Raw genomic sequence first — 15,028 nt, 5'->3', positions numbered from 1 at the left:
TGGAGGAAGGTAGTCAAAGAAATAAGCAAAGTGACCTAGACCCTCATCCAGTATGTGTCATGTACTTGGGGAGGGAGTAACCCCTTTCCTTTATTCATCTACGTATGTCCATGAGCCATGAGAACACACCTCTCCACATGAAGCTCCTCAATACAAGACCTCTGATTGCATCACGTAAACCCTCTTACAGGGGCAAAGTCTAGAGAATCTGAAATGGTGAGCCTATATCTTAATCAAAGCCCTGAGAATAACCTTGAGGAAGACTCCCTGGTAATGAGGAACAACGGAAGAATCAAGGTGTCTGGAATCAGGCAGACCTGGGTTTGAATTCTGGCTCTGTCACTTTCTGGTGAAGTGACTTGAATAATGAACATGACCCTTTCTGGGTAGCATTTACAGCACAAGGGCATTTGGGAAATAAATGAAAGACAATGTATATAGCACGTAGCAGGGGGCTGGACACAGTGCTGCTGCTCAGCTATCATGATGTCACATGTGCACTGGCCAGTGAGCATAAACCCTTGGGATGTCCAGAGGTGGTAAAGCCAGGAGTTCCAGAAGTGTGGGATTCTCAGAAGGAAATGGAGCTCTCTTCTCTAAAGGTCCTATTCAAGTTAGAAAGTAAGATACAATGCACACAAAGCCAAATTGTCGTCATTCAGCTCCTATTACAGGGGAATGAAGAGCTTCATAGAAAATTACTTGCAAAGCTTGTAAGTGGTTTTGCCACTTATTAGCCATGTGAACCCAAGCAAATTACCCAGCATCTCTGAGTTTCAACTTCCTCATCTACACAATAGGAATGATAATATCTATATCACAAGAGTTGTTGGGAAAATGAAAATGAGATCTCATAGGAGGTAACATGTATTGAGCATTTACCATATGCCAAGCACTATTCTGAGAACTTTGGACATGTTATCTTGTTGGAGGCCACACAAACGTTTCTTATGATTAGGCATAATTGAAGCCCGTCAGTAACAACATGAACCTGTGATCAATTAAGCATCTGACCAATCATTACCCCCTCCTCCTTGATCTTGTTATCCAATAAATACAAAGGGCTGTAGAAGCTCAGGCGCTGCCTTTGCTCACTAGAAGCAGGGAGCTCTCTTCTTCTTCCCCATGCTAGCCTTTCCTTCAAACAGTTTATTTTGTCTTAAGTTTTCATTTCTACATCGCTTCGTTCAGTCTCGTAATGACAGTCTCAGGCAGTAAGAGTAAGTGCTGTAATGATGATCTCAAGCACTTAACAGTAGTAACTGCTGTAATGATGGTCTCAAGCAGTAACAGTAGTAACTTCTGTAATGACAGTCTCAAGTAGTAGCAGTGGCCATCGGCCACAAGTGGCACCCAAACAGGGATATCAGGGGAAAAAAGAGACCTGAAGAGACCCAAAGGGACCTGAAGAAGCCTGCAGGGATAAATACAGATAAATAGAGATAGAGACAAATAGAGGTAGGTAGAGATGAGATGAGCAGGTAGAGATGAGAAGGAAGAGATGAGAAGGGACAGTTGAGAAGGGAGAGATGAGTAGGAAAAGAAAGGGACTTGCAGAAACTAATAGGCACCATAGGAACAGATAGGGATAAAGACTAGCAAACACTAGCAATATAAGGTCAGTGCCCTAAAAAGGTACAAAAGTAGAGACTAGTAGAGACTAGCAATGACTAGCAGAGATTCTCAGGGACAGATAGGGTCCTATAGGGACTTGAAAGAGGACAGTCTGCTGGAGAAAAAAAAAAAAAAAAAAAACAAAACCCTAAAGCCCAGAGGAAAAGAAAACTAAAAACCAACCAAAAGAACAAGAAGTCTCCCAGCAGCAACATAAGATCAGTGCTCTAAGAAGGTACTGGTCAGTGCCCTAGAGGTACAAAGAATGGGAAATTTTTGAATCAGGGTAACATGAGGAAGAATTTGGTTATTTTCTCTTTTTTGTTTGGAGTTTAGTATGTACCATCTTTTATTTCAGGGTCTGAGATAATTTTTGCCCCACCTACAGCACCTATCAAAAGTGGTGAATTGCCGGGCGCGGTGGCTCAAGCCTGTAATCCCAGCACTTTGGGAGGCCGAGATGGGTGGATCACGAGGTCAGCAGATCGAGAACATCCTGGCTAACACGGTGAAACCCCGTCTCTACTAAAAATACAAAAAACTAGCCAGGCGAGGTGGCAGGCGCCTGTAGTCCCAGCTACTCAGGAGGCTGAGGCAGGAGAATGGCGTAAACCCGGGAGGCAGAGCTTGCAGTGGGCTGAGATCCGGCCACTGCACTCCAGCCTGGGTGACAGAGTGAGACTCTGTCTCCAAAAAAAAAAAAAAAAAAAAAAAGTGGTGAATAGGAGAGGGAGGATGAAAATTGACTTGTACCATCTTCTTTTGTGGCTACAGAAAGGCTAACTTTAGCTTTGGCTTTCACAGATTGTAAATATATGCTGGCACTTGTGAGCTGTGCAGACGACTTGGGAGGTTTTCTCAGAACTTGTCAAGATGTGGGAACTGAGCTTCATTGCTCTGCAGTATTGACTCAGGTAATGGCTAATTTGGTAGCTGACAGATCTAAAGGAAGCCAAGGGTCAAGCCCTAAAGTGGGAAAGTGTTATAAGTGCAGAAAAATTGAACCTTCCAAAAAAGAACTCTGGGCAGAAGGGATTTTATAATGCAGCTTCCCACCCCACAACAGAAAAAATGCCAAGACTTTGCCCTCATTGCAATAAAGGAGATTATTGGGCTAATCAATGCCACTCAAAATTTCATCAAAACAGCACCCCCCCCCATCAGGAATCGAAAAGGGGGCCTGGACTTGGGCACCTCAAACTATGAGGGCATTCCCTGTCCAGGCCACAACTCCATTTCAGGGGTGGGTTTCCGGAGGCATATTGACTCCCTCTCCCCAGGAACACCTGGAAACACAGCATTAGATCTCCTAGCTAGAGAACAAATTACATTAATTGAAAGAAACAAACTAAGATTCCCATTGGTATTTGGGGATCTCTGCCAACAAGATACATGGGAATGATTTTGGTAAAAGCTGCCCTAACTTACAGGCCCAGGAGTTGTTGATTCTGATTGTGGAGGAGAGATTCAGGTAGTGGTAATGTCACAAGATCTTTGGGTTTTTGAGTTGGGAGCTCAACTGTTGCTTATTCCCTGTATATTGTACCCTTCTCTACGTAAGAAGAAGGAGGAGGTCAGGGATTTGGAAGTGCAACTAGGAGAGAGATTTAGCTATCACAACCCATAGCATCTAGTGGTCCCACCTGTACAGTGCAAACTGAAGGTTTAAGGATTGCTTTTTGCTATACTGTTGTACAAAAAGGATAAGCCTCAATTTGCTTTTTCTGTGCCTTCTGTTAATCAGAAAGAGCCTGGTTCTCATTATCAGTGGAAAGTTTTACCCTGCAGTAATTAACCAAAGAGGCAGAAGCTGAGATGCAGCTTGTAGAACAAATGCTTCAGCAATGGCATGCCTCCTGGCTACAGCCACAAAAGTTTTTTCGCTTCTGTTTTGCTAGATTTACTGATGTGGGGCTGAGGGTATGCTTTTGTCTTTAGAGAAGATGAACAAACCATGTGGGTGCCCTCAAGGTGTCTTGGACCATGGAACAGGAGACTGGAGGGACCCATGGATCCCAACCATGGACCTGGTTCCCCAGTACGAGCCATGAGCCCGTTGAATTTGAATGTGAAGACAGAACAAGAACCGACCGGAGTCACACTGACATCAACCCCCATAATATGGGGACAGATCAAGAAAACCACACAGGAAGCTCAGAAACTGCTGGAGCACCAGGGTTTCACCTTTTGCTGGAACTCAGAGGTACAATCGATGCTTAACGGACCAATGCTTTCTGACTGAGCTCCTCTCTACCCTGAATACAAGAGACCCTAATAGTTAGGCAGGAATATCATCACCCCTATTCAGCATGAAGAAGTTGCAGAAGATGGACCTTCGTCGCTCTGCAACCCTTAGGATTAAAGGTCCTCTTGTAAAAGGGAAGGGGGACACATGTAAGAAGCATTCAAACCAGAACAACTCCATTTTGAATAAGGGCTAAGAAAAATGAAGGTGGATCACCAACTGAGGGCTGCACAGCCTGCAAGTAACTTGCTCAATTAATTTAAAAACAAAAAGGGGAGACGTTGGAGGCCACACAAATGTTTCTTACGATTAGGCATAATTGAAGCCTGTTAGTAACAATATGAACCTGTGCTCAATTAAGCAGCTGACCAATCATTACCTCCTCCACCTTGCTGTTGTTACCCAATAAATACAAAGGGCTATAGAAGCTCAGGGGCTGCCTTTGCTCACTAGAAGCAGGGAGCTCTCCTTCCCCCTGCTAGCCTTTCCTTGAAACAGTTTTTGTCTTAAGTAGCCTTTCCTTAATACAGTTTATTTTATCTTAAGTTTTCATTTCTACATTTCTCCCTTAGTTCAGTCTTCTAATGAGGGTCTCAGGCAGTAACAGTAACTGCTGTAATGATGGTCTTAAGCAGTAACAGTGGTAACTGCTGCAATGATGGTCTCAAGTAGTAGCAGTGGCAGTCGGCCACATTATCTCACTTGTATAAGTATGTCTAGAATATAAATAGCACCTAATAAATGTAAGTATTGAAAAAATGTTATGGGGCAGAGGAAGAAATGCTAAGCTTCTGTGAAAAGGGAGTACAGCTTGTTACACAGGTGAGAAGAATAAGCTGCAGCTGAGAGAAGAAAAGCATGAGTTTCCGGGTGTGACACTCTCAAGACTTTTCAACCATTACAAATTTAAACAGCCACCCGAAATCACCCCAAAGGACAGATCCAAGTTGTTCTTTTCATCTTTAATGTTTACGCCTCTCTGAATTGGAGAAGAAGCTGCCAGGATTCCAGTATATACCAAAACGTGATGAGAATACCCTCAACTGTGCAAACTTTTGCGCATTCACTGCTAGGTAAAGGAAGCTTATGTCAGTAAACTGTGGGGGCAACAAGGCGTGTTTGTGACCGAGCTCAATTTGCCATCACAGTGTGGCCACACCTACCTCACTAATATTCTAATATTGGGATAAATAATTCAATAGGGATAAAGCCTGGATTTTCCTCTTGTTCTCTCTTGGTGGTTACATTCTTGGGATGATATTGATGTGCCACAGACAAACCAGCATGTGACTGTGCTCTATCTGAATAAGGTATAGCCTTTCTACATTGCAGAGTCGTTCAGTTTCTAAAATTATGGAGCTTTGTACTGTTAGAATCAATGAAGTGACTGATAATTTTTAAAAAACCATCAGTCTGGACCTGTGTAGCTAAATGAAAGTGAAGCATTTTAAAGTCAGGGAAAAAATATACACAATACTTAACATTTAGGGTTATCAGCCACTGCTGGTTTTCCATAAAGCATTTCATTCCCTATTTCATCTGTAAGAGATATGATTATTGCTCCCATTCAGAGGGGGATTTTGATTGTTAGCTACCTAGTCCTCCTTGCTTGGCACCCTGAAAACAAATGCCCCTTCTCCCACTGGAAAACCTTCCACTGCAAAACCAGTGCCAATGTGAGAGGATAGCTTGAGGCCAGTAGTTTGAGACCAGCCTGGGCTACATACAGAAACCCCTTCTCTACCAAAAAGTTTGTTTGTTTTTGCTTTTTTTTTTTAATTTTTTTTTTTTATTATACTTGAAGTTCTAGGGTACATGTGCATAATGTGCAGGTTTGTTACATATGTATACTTGTGCCATGTTGGTGTGCTGCACCCATCAACTCGTCAGCACCCATCAATTTGTCATTTATATCAGGTATAACTCCCAATGCAATCCCTCCCCCCTCCCCCCTCCCCATGATAGGCCCCGGTGTGTGATGTTCCCTTCCCGAGTCCAAGTGATCTCATTGTTCAGTTCCCACCTATGAGTGAGAACATGCGGTGTTTGGTTGTCTGTTCTTGTGATAGTTTGCTAAGAATGATGGTTTCCAGCTGCATCCATGTCCCTACAAAGGACGCAAACTCATCCTTTTTTATGGCTGCATAGTATTCCATGGTGTATATGTGCCACATTTTCTTAATCCAGTCTGTCACAGATGGACATTTGGGTTGATTCCAAGTCTTTGCTATTGTGAATAGGGCCGCAATAAACATGCGTGTGCATGTGTCTTTATAGCAGCATGATTTATAATCCTTTGGGTATATACCCAGTAGTGGGATGGCTGGGTCACATGGTACATCTAGTTCTAGATCCTTGAGGAATCGCCATACTGTTTTCCATAATGGTTGAACTAGTTTACAATCCCACCAACAGTGTAAAAGTGTTCCTATTTCTCCACATCCTCTCCAACACCTGTTGTTTCCTGACTTCTTAATGATTGCCATTCTAACTGGTGTGAGATGGTATCTCATTGTGGTTTTGATTTGCATTTCTCTGATGGCCAGTGATGATGAGCATTTTTTCATGTGTCTGTTGGCTGTATGAATGTCTTCTTTTAAGAAATGTCTGTTCATATCCTTTCCCCACTTTTTGATGGGGTTGTTTTTTTCTTGTATATTTGTTTGAGTTCTTTGTAGATTCTGGATATAAGCCCTTTGTCAGATGAGTAGGTTGCAAAAATTTTCTCCCATTCTGTGGGTTGCCTGTTCACTCTGATGGTAGTTTCTTTTGCTGTGCAGAAGCTCTTTAGTTTAATTAGATCCCATTTGTCAATTTTGGCTTTTGCTGCCGTTGCTTTTGGTGTTTTGGACATGAAGTCCTTGCCCATGCCTATGTCCTGAATGGTACTACCTAGATTTTCTTCTAGGGTTTTTATGGTATTAGGTCTAACATTTAAGTCTCTAATCCATCTTGAATTAATCTTCGTATAAGGGGTAAGGAAAGGATCCAGTTTCAGCTTTCTACTTATGGCTAGCCAATTTTCCCAGCACCATTTATTGAATAGGGAATCCTTTCCCCATTTCTTGTTCTCTCAGGTTTGTCAAAGATCAGATGGCTGTAGATGTGTGGTATTATTTCTGAGGACTCTGTTCTGTTCCATTGGTCTATATCTCTGTTTTGGTACCAGTACCATGCTGTTTTGGTTACTGTAGCCTTGTAGTATAGTTTGAAGTCAGGTAGCGTGACGCCTCCAGCTTTGTCCTTTTGACTTAGGATTGTCTTGGCAATGCGGGCTCTTTTTTGGTTCCATATGAACTTTAAAGCAGTTTTTTCCAATTATGTGAAGAAATTCATTGGTAGCTTGATGGGGATGGCATTGAATCTATAAATAACCTCGGGCAGTATGGCCATTTTCACAATATTGATTCTTCCTATCCATGAGCATGGTATGTTCTTCCATTTGTTTGTGTCCTCTTTTATTTCACTGAGCAGTGGTTTGTAGTTCTCCTTGAAGAGGTCCTTTACATCCCTTGTAAGTTGGATTCCTAGGTATTTTATTCTCTTTGAAGCAATTGTGAATGGAAGTTCATTCCTGATTTGGCCCTCTGTTTGTCTGTTACTAGTGTATAAGAATGCTTGTGATTTTTGCACATTAATTGTGTATCCTGAGACTTTGCTGAAGTTGCTTATCAGCTTAAGGAGATTTTGGGCTGAGACAATGGGGTTTTCTAAATATACAATCATGTCATCTGCAAACAGGGACAATTTGACTTCTTCTTTTCCTAACTGGATACCCTTGATTTCTTTCTCTTGCCTGATTGCCCTAGCCAGAACTTCCAACACTACGTTGAATAGGAGTGGTGAGAGAGGGCATCCCTGTCTTGTGCCAGTTTTCAAAGGGAATTTTTCCAGTTTTTGCCCATTCAGTATGATATTAGCTGTGGGTTTGTCATAAATAGCTCTTATTATTTTGAGGTACGTTCCATCAATACCGAATTTATAGAGCGTTTTTAGCATGAAGGGCTGTTGAATTTTGTCAAAAGCCTTTTCTGCATCTATTGAGATAATCATGTAGTTCTTGTCTTTGGTTCTGTTTATATGCTGGATTACGTTTATTGATTTGCGAATGTTGAACCAGCCTTGCATCCCAGGGATGAAGCCCACTTGATCATGGTGGATAAGCTTTTTGATGTGCTGCTGAATCCGATTTGCCAGTATTTTATTGAGGATTTTTGCATCGATGTTCATCAGGGATATTGGTCTAAAATTCTCTTTTTTTGTTGTGTCTCTGCCAGGCTTTGGTATCAGGATGATGTTGGCCTCATAAAATGAGTTAGGGAGGATTCCCTCTTTTTCTATTGATTGAAATAGTTTCAGAAGGAATGGTACCAGCTCCTCCTTGTACCTCTGGTAGAATTCAGCTGTGAATCCATCTGGTCCTGGACTTTTTTTGGTTGGTAGGCTATTAATTATTGCCTCAATTTCAGAGCCTGCTATTGGTCTATTCAGGGATTCAACTTCTTCCTGGTTTAGTCTTGGAAGAGTGTAAGTGTCCAGGAAATTATCCATTTCTTCTAGATTTTCTAGTTGATTTGCGTAGAGGTGTTTATAGTATTCTCTGATGGTAGTTTGTATTTCTGTGGGGTCAGTGGTGATATCCCCTTTATCATTTTTTATTGCGTCTATTTGATTCCTCTCTCTTCTTTATTAGTCTTGCTAGCGGTCTGTCAATTTTGTTGATCTTTTCAAAAAACCAACTCCTGGATTCATTGATTTTTTGGAGGGTTTTTTTTTGTCTCTACCTCCTTCAGTTCTGCTCTGATCTTAGTTATTTCTTGTCTTCTGCTAGCTTTTGAATGTGTTTGCTCTAGCCTCTCTAGTTCTTTTAATTGTGATGTTAGAGTGCCAATTTTAGATCTTTGCAGCTTTCTCTTGTGGGCATTTAGTGCTATAAATTTCCCTCTACACACTGCTTTAAATGTGTCCCAGAGATTCTGGTATGTTGTATCTTTGTTCTCATTGATTTCAAAGAACATCTTTATTTCTGCCTTCATTTCGTTATGTACCCAGTAGTCATTCAGGAGCAGGTTTTTCAGTTTCCATGTAGTTGAGCAGTTTTGATTGAATTTCTTAGTCCTGAGTTCTAGTTTGATTGCACTGTGGTCTGAGAGACAGTTTGTTATAATTTCTGTTCTTTTACATTTGCTGAGGAGTGCTTTACTTCCAATTATGTGGTCAATTTTGGAATAAGTGTGATGTGGTGCTGAGAAGAATGTATATTCTGTTGATTTGGGGTGGAGAGTTCTATAGATGTGTATTAGGTCCGCTTGGTGCAGAGATGAGTTCAATTCCTGGATATCCTTGTTAATTTTCTGTCTCGTTGATCTGTCTAATGTTGACAGTGGAGTGTTGAAGTCTCCCATTATTGTTGTATGGGAATCTAAGTCTCTTTGTAAGTCTCTAAGGACTTGCTTTATGAATCTGGGTGCTCCTGTATTGGGTGCATATATATTTAGGATAGTTAGCTCTTCCTATTGAATTGATCCCTTTACCATTATGTAATGGCCTTCTTTGTCTCTTTTGATCTTTGATGGTTTAAAGTCTGTTTTATCAGAGACTAGGATTGCAACCCCTGCTTTTTTTTGTTCTCCATTTGCTTGGTAGATCTTCCTCCATCCCTTTATTTTGAGCCTATGTATGTCTCTGCATGTGAGATGGGTCTCCTGAATACACCAGACTGATGGGTCTTGACTCTTTGTCCAGTTTGCCAGTCTGTGTCTTTTAATTGGAGCATTTAGTCCATTTACATTTAAGGTTAATATTGTTATGTGTGAACTTGATCCTGCCATTATGATATTAACTGGTTATTTTGCTCATTAGTTGATGCAGTTTCTTCCTAGCCTCGATGGTCTTTACATTTTGGCATGTTTTTGCAATGGCTGGTACCGGTCGTTCCTTTCCATGTTTAGGGCTTCCTTCAGGGTCTCTTGTAAGGCAGGCCTGGTAGTGACAAAATCTCTAAGCATTTGCTTATCTGTAAAGGATTTTATTTCTCCTTCACTTATGAAACTTAGTTTGGCTGGATATGAAATTCTAGGTTGAAAATTCTTTTCTTTAAGAATGTTGAATATTGGCCCCCACTCTCTTCTGGCTTGTAGAGTTTCTGCCGAGAGATCTGCTGTTAGTCTGATGGGCTTCCCTTTGTGGGTAACCCGACCTTTCTCTCTGGCTGCCCTTAAGATTCTTTCCTTCATTTCAACTTTGGTGAATCTGGCAATTATGTGTCTTGGAGTTGCTCTTCTCGAGGAGTATCTTTGTGGCGTTCTCTGTATTTCCTGAATTTGAATGTTGGCCTGCCCTACTAGGTTGGGGAAGTTCTCCTGGATGATATCCTGAAGAGTGTTTTCCAACTTGGTTCCATTTTCCCCCTCACTTTCAGGCACCCCAATCAGACGTAGATTTGGTCTTTTTACATAATCCCATACTTCTTGCAGGCTTTGTTCATTTCTTTTTCTTCTTTTTTCTTTTGGTTTCTCTTCTCACTTCATTTCATTCATTTGATCCTCAATCGCTGATACTCTTTCTTCCAGTTGATCGAGTCGATTACTGAAGCTTGTGCATTTGTCACGTATTTCTCGTGTCATGGTTTTCATCTCTGTCATTTCGTTTATGACCTCTGCATTAATTAGTCTAGCTGTCAATTCTTCCACTCTTTTTTCAAGATTTTTAGTTTCTTTGTGCTGGGTATGTAATTCCTCCTTTAGCTCTGAGAAGTTTGATGGACTGAAGCCTTCTTCTCTCATCTCGTCAAAGTCATTCTCTGACCAGCTTTGATCCGTTGCTGGTGATGGGCTGCACTCCTTTGCAGGGGGAGATGCGCTCTTATTTTTTGAATTTCCAGCTTTTCTGCCCTGCTTTTTCCCCATCTTTGTGGTTTTATCTGCCTCTGGTCTTTGATGGTGGTGACGTACTGATGGGGTTTTGGTATAGGTGCCCTTCCTGTTTGATAGTTTTCCTTCTAACAGTCAGGACCCTCAGCTGTAGGTCTGTTGGAGATTGCTTGAGGTCCACTCCAGACCCTGTTTGCCTGGGTATCAGCAGCAGAGGTTGCAGAAGATAGAATATTGCTGAACAGCGAGTGTACCTGTCTGATTCTTCCTTTGGAAGCTTCCTCTCAGGGGTGTACTCCACCCTGTGAGGTGTGGGGTGTCAGACTGCCCCTAGTGGGGGATTTCTCCCAGCTAGGCTACTCAGGGGTCAGGGACCCACTTGAGCAGGCAGTCTGTCCCTTCTCAGATCTCAACCTCGGTGTTGGGAGATCCACTGCTCTCTTCAAAGCTGTCAGAGTCGTTTGTGTCTGCAGAGGTTTCTGCTGCTTTTGTTGTTGTTGTTGTTAACTGTGCCCTGTCCCCAGAGGTGGAGTCTACAGAGACAGGCAGGTTTCCTTGAGCTGCTGTGAGCTCCACCCAGTTCGAGCTTCCCAATGGCTTTGTTTACCTACTTAAGCCCCAGCAATGGTGGGCGCCCCTCCCCCAGCCTCGCTGCTGCCTTGCGGTTAGATCGCGGCAGACTGCTGTGTTAGCAGTGAGGGAGGCTCCGTGGGCGTGGGACCCTCCTGGCCAGGTGTGGGTATAATCTCCTGGTGTGCCCGTTTGCTTAAAGTGCAGTATTGGGGTGGGAGTCACCCGATTTTCCAGGTGTTGTGTGTCTTAGTTCCCCCAGCTAGGAAAAGGGATTCCCTTCCCCCTTGCGCTTCCTAGGTGAGGCAATGCCTTGCCCTGCTTCAGCTCTGGCTGGTCAGGCTGCAGCAGCTGACCAGCACCGATTGTCCGGCACTCCCTAGTGAGATGACCCCAGTACCTCAGTTGAAAATGCAGAAATCACCGGTCTTCTGTGTCACTCGCATTGGGAGTTGGAGACTGGAGCTGTTCCTATTCGGCCATCTTGCTCCGCCCCCCTGTTTTTGCTTTTTTGAGACAGAGTCTCACTCTGTTGCTCAGGCTGCAGTGCAGTGGTGGGATCTCAGCTCACTGCAACCTTCACCTCCCAGGTTCAAGCAATTCTCCTGCCTCAGCCTCCCGAGTAGTTGGGATTACAGGTGCATGCCACCACGCCCAGTTAATTTTTTGTATTCTTAGTAAAGACAGGGTTTCACCATGTTAGCCAGGATGGTCTTAATCTCCTGACCTCATGATCCACCTGCCTCAGCCTCCCAAAGTGCTGGGATTACAGGCATGAGTCACCGTGCCCAAGCTTATTTTCATTTTTTTGAGACAGGGTCTCACTCTGTCACCCAGGCTGGAGTGCAATGGCGTGATCTCAGCTCACTACAACCTCTGCCTCTTGGGTTCAAGCAGTTCTCATGCCTCAGCCTCCCAAGTAGCTGGGATTACAGACATGCACCACCATGCCCAGCTAATTTTTGTATTTTTAGTAGAGACAGGGTTTCACCATGTTGGCCAGACTGGTCTCAAACTTCTGACCTCAGGTGATCAGCCACAAGGTTTTTTGAGACATGTCACCCAGGATGGTGAACTCCTGAGCTCAAGAAATCTGCCATCTTGACCTTCCAAAGTTCTGGCATCACAGGTGTGTACCACTGTGCCCAGCCCTAGTAGTGGTTTTTACCACGTAAACACCAGTTTCAATTGTCACAAAGAAATTATGCCACTGTTTCTTTGCTGCTTGGATTCAGAATCGTTTTGTACATGTGCGTTTTCAACTGCCCCTGCTAACAGGGGAGCTCCTCACAGGTAGGAGTCCGGTCTGTTAATTTCCTCATGTGCTTTACTCCTAGCGCCTTAACTAGTGTTCTGCATGCAACTAATGCTCAGTGGATCAAAAGACACTAGTGTTTGCAAGACTCAATTAGAGACTTCTCTTCAGTAATTTGCCAAGCACTTACAGAATGCCATTTATATACAAATCTTTCTTACCCTCCCATCTGAAAAGGTATGGTTGATGGTCCATTATCTCTCAGAAAAATGTATTATAGCTCCAGATGGCAGAATGACCAAGAAGAAGTTTCATCTTCTTCTTGGTCTTCTTAATAAACAAGTCAGTGTTTATTAAGAACCCACTGTATGCACAGCATCACACCAGGCTGGCAAGAAACAAAATAATCCTGAGTGATCATCCTTGATGGAAAAAAGACTTGAATCATAATTGTAACAATCTAAAATCCAAACATCATCTTTTAGTGTATCTTATACTTCATTAATTTTTTGAATTGTTAAATACTGTGACTTGGCCAGGTGTGGTGGCTCACGCCTGTAATCCCAGTACTTTGGGAGGCCAAGATGGACAGATCACTGGAGGTCAGAAGTTTGAGACCAGCCTGGCCAACATGGGGAAACCTGTCTCTACTAACAATACAAAAATTAGCCAGGCATGATGTTGGGCACCTGTAATCCCAGTTACTAGGGAAGCTGAGGCAGGAGAATCACTTGAACCAAGGAGGCAGAGGTTGCAGTGAGCTGAGATCACACCATTGCACTCCAGTCTGGGTGACAGAGACTCTGTCTCAAAAAACAAAAACAAGCAAAAAGAAATTGTGACTTGATTGCTTACTCTGGAGAAGCAAAAACTACATAGGCACATTTTGAAACACTTGGAAATTTACTGCAAAGCAAGGATGAAGCATTGAGGATTAAACATCTGCAAAGTGGGAAATGATGTGAATTCTAACGACAGGCTTAGAAAGCTAACATCTCTAGAAAATAAACCTCTAAAAAACAAAACACAAAAAGCCAAAGCACACTTCACTTAGTGGAATATATTACGACACAGAAAAGTCCAGTATGTTCTACAGCCATGTTCAGGAAATGGTCCGGTTAAGACTAAAGGGCAGGGACAACAGGTTCTGAGAAATCAAATGTGCAAACCAACACACTTTCAGACAGACTCAGGCAAACAGTCCATCTAACCCTAAATATATGTTAACAAATTCCTTCAAATCGCTGCTCAGACTAGGGACAAAAACATTTTAATGCACCTGACACCAGAACCACGCACAAACTTGGCACAATGGCAACTGCCCACAGGCAGCTTTGAAATGTTTCCCTCTCCGCCGGGCGCGGTGGCTCAAGCCTGTAATCCCAGCACTTTGGGAGGCCGAGACAGGCGGATCACGAGGTCAGGAGATCGAGACCATCCTGGCTAACACGGTGAAACCTCGTCTCTACTAAAAATACAAAAACAAGCCGGGCGAGGTGGCGGGTGCCTGTAGTCCCAGCTACTCGGGAGGCTGAGGCAGGAGAATGGCGTAAACCCGGGAGGCGGAGCTTGCAGTGAGCTGAGATCCGGTCACTGCACTCCAGCCCGGGCAACAGAGCGAGACTCTGCCTCAAAAAAAAAAGAAATGTTGCCCTCTCTACGAATGGCCTAAATTCTAATAATCTGTCTCGATCTGATCAGAAACACATTTCCACCATGTGAATTTCCACCTTTCTGTTTCAGACCAGTCCAATCAGGTTATTTTCACCTCTCCCTAGTCCCCTTCAATTTAACTACTTCTTCAGGTTTTTGTGTTAGAAAAAGAGATTCTTCTGTCTAGGTCTAGTCTCTGTGGCAATGCACAAAGTCCCTGTCATTTCCAGTTGGTTTCCTCATCAATCTTTTTCAGGTACCCCCTAAAAAAGATGATGCTCAGATATCAGAACTCCAGCCCCCACAGTCCATCAAGGGCAGGCCGACACCCACCACAAACGTGGCTTACGTTAGCAGTGAAGGTTCGAGACAGAAGCTCTTCTCGCTGTCTGTCCTGCTGCTCCCTTGCATAGCACTGGTACTGGAAGTTTCTGAGCGCAGTCTACAGTTGCTGGACATCATACTTTAACTGCTCAACCCAGCTGCAATTGATGGAGAGAGAGATTAAATTCCAGGAACTCAGGGCAGCAGAGTCTGAGGCGGCCAGGCTTTGTACTGACAAAAGACAGCATTTCCTTACTTCTCCCTACACCACCCCCACACTATCCCCCACCCACCACAAAATCTGACTTTGATCAATGATGTTGAAAGTAAAGAAGTAGCCTGTGGTTAAAGTGAGATGGTAGCACATGAGATTCTGGCAGCTTGACTTCAGAATCTGCTGCTCTCTGATTCTGAATGCATGGCAGGGAACAGGGGACAGGAAGCAGGTTCGCTGACCTCTTCCTGCCCTTCTATGGGTTATATCATTCTCCTGGA

General features: G+C 43.3%; 1 pseudogene; it reads left to right on the top strand.

The window, feature by feature from the left end:
- The window catches only part of LOC104669393, a 54,669-nt pseudogene that overhangs the window by 27,308 nt on the left and 12,333 nt on the right, over positions 1-15,028 (top strand).

This window comes from Rhinopithecus roxellana, chromosome 19 (genome assembly GCF_007565055.1).
Source record: "Rhinopithecus roxellana isolate Shanxi Qingling chromosome 19, ASM756505v1, whole genome shotgun sequence".
NCBI lineage: Eukaryota > Metazoa > Chordata > Mammalia > Primates > Cercopithecidae > Rhinopithecus > Rhinopithecus roxellana.
Note: the sequence above shows the minus strand (reverse complement) of the source record. Positions and strands in the feature narration are given on the sequence as shown.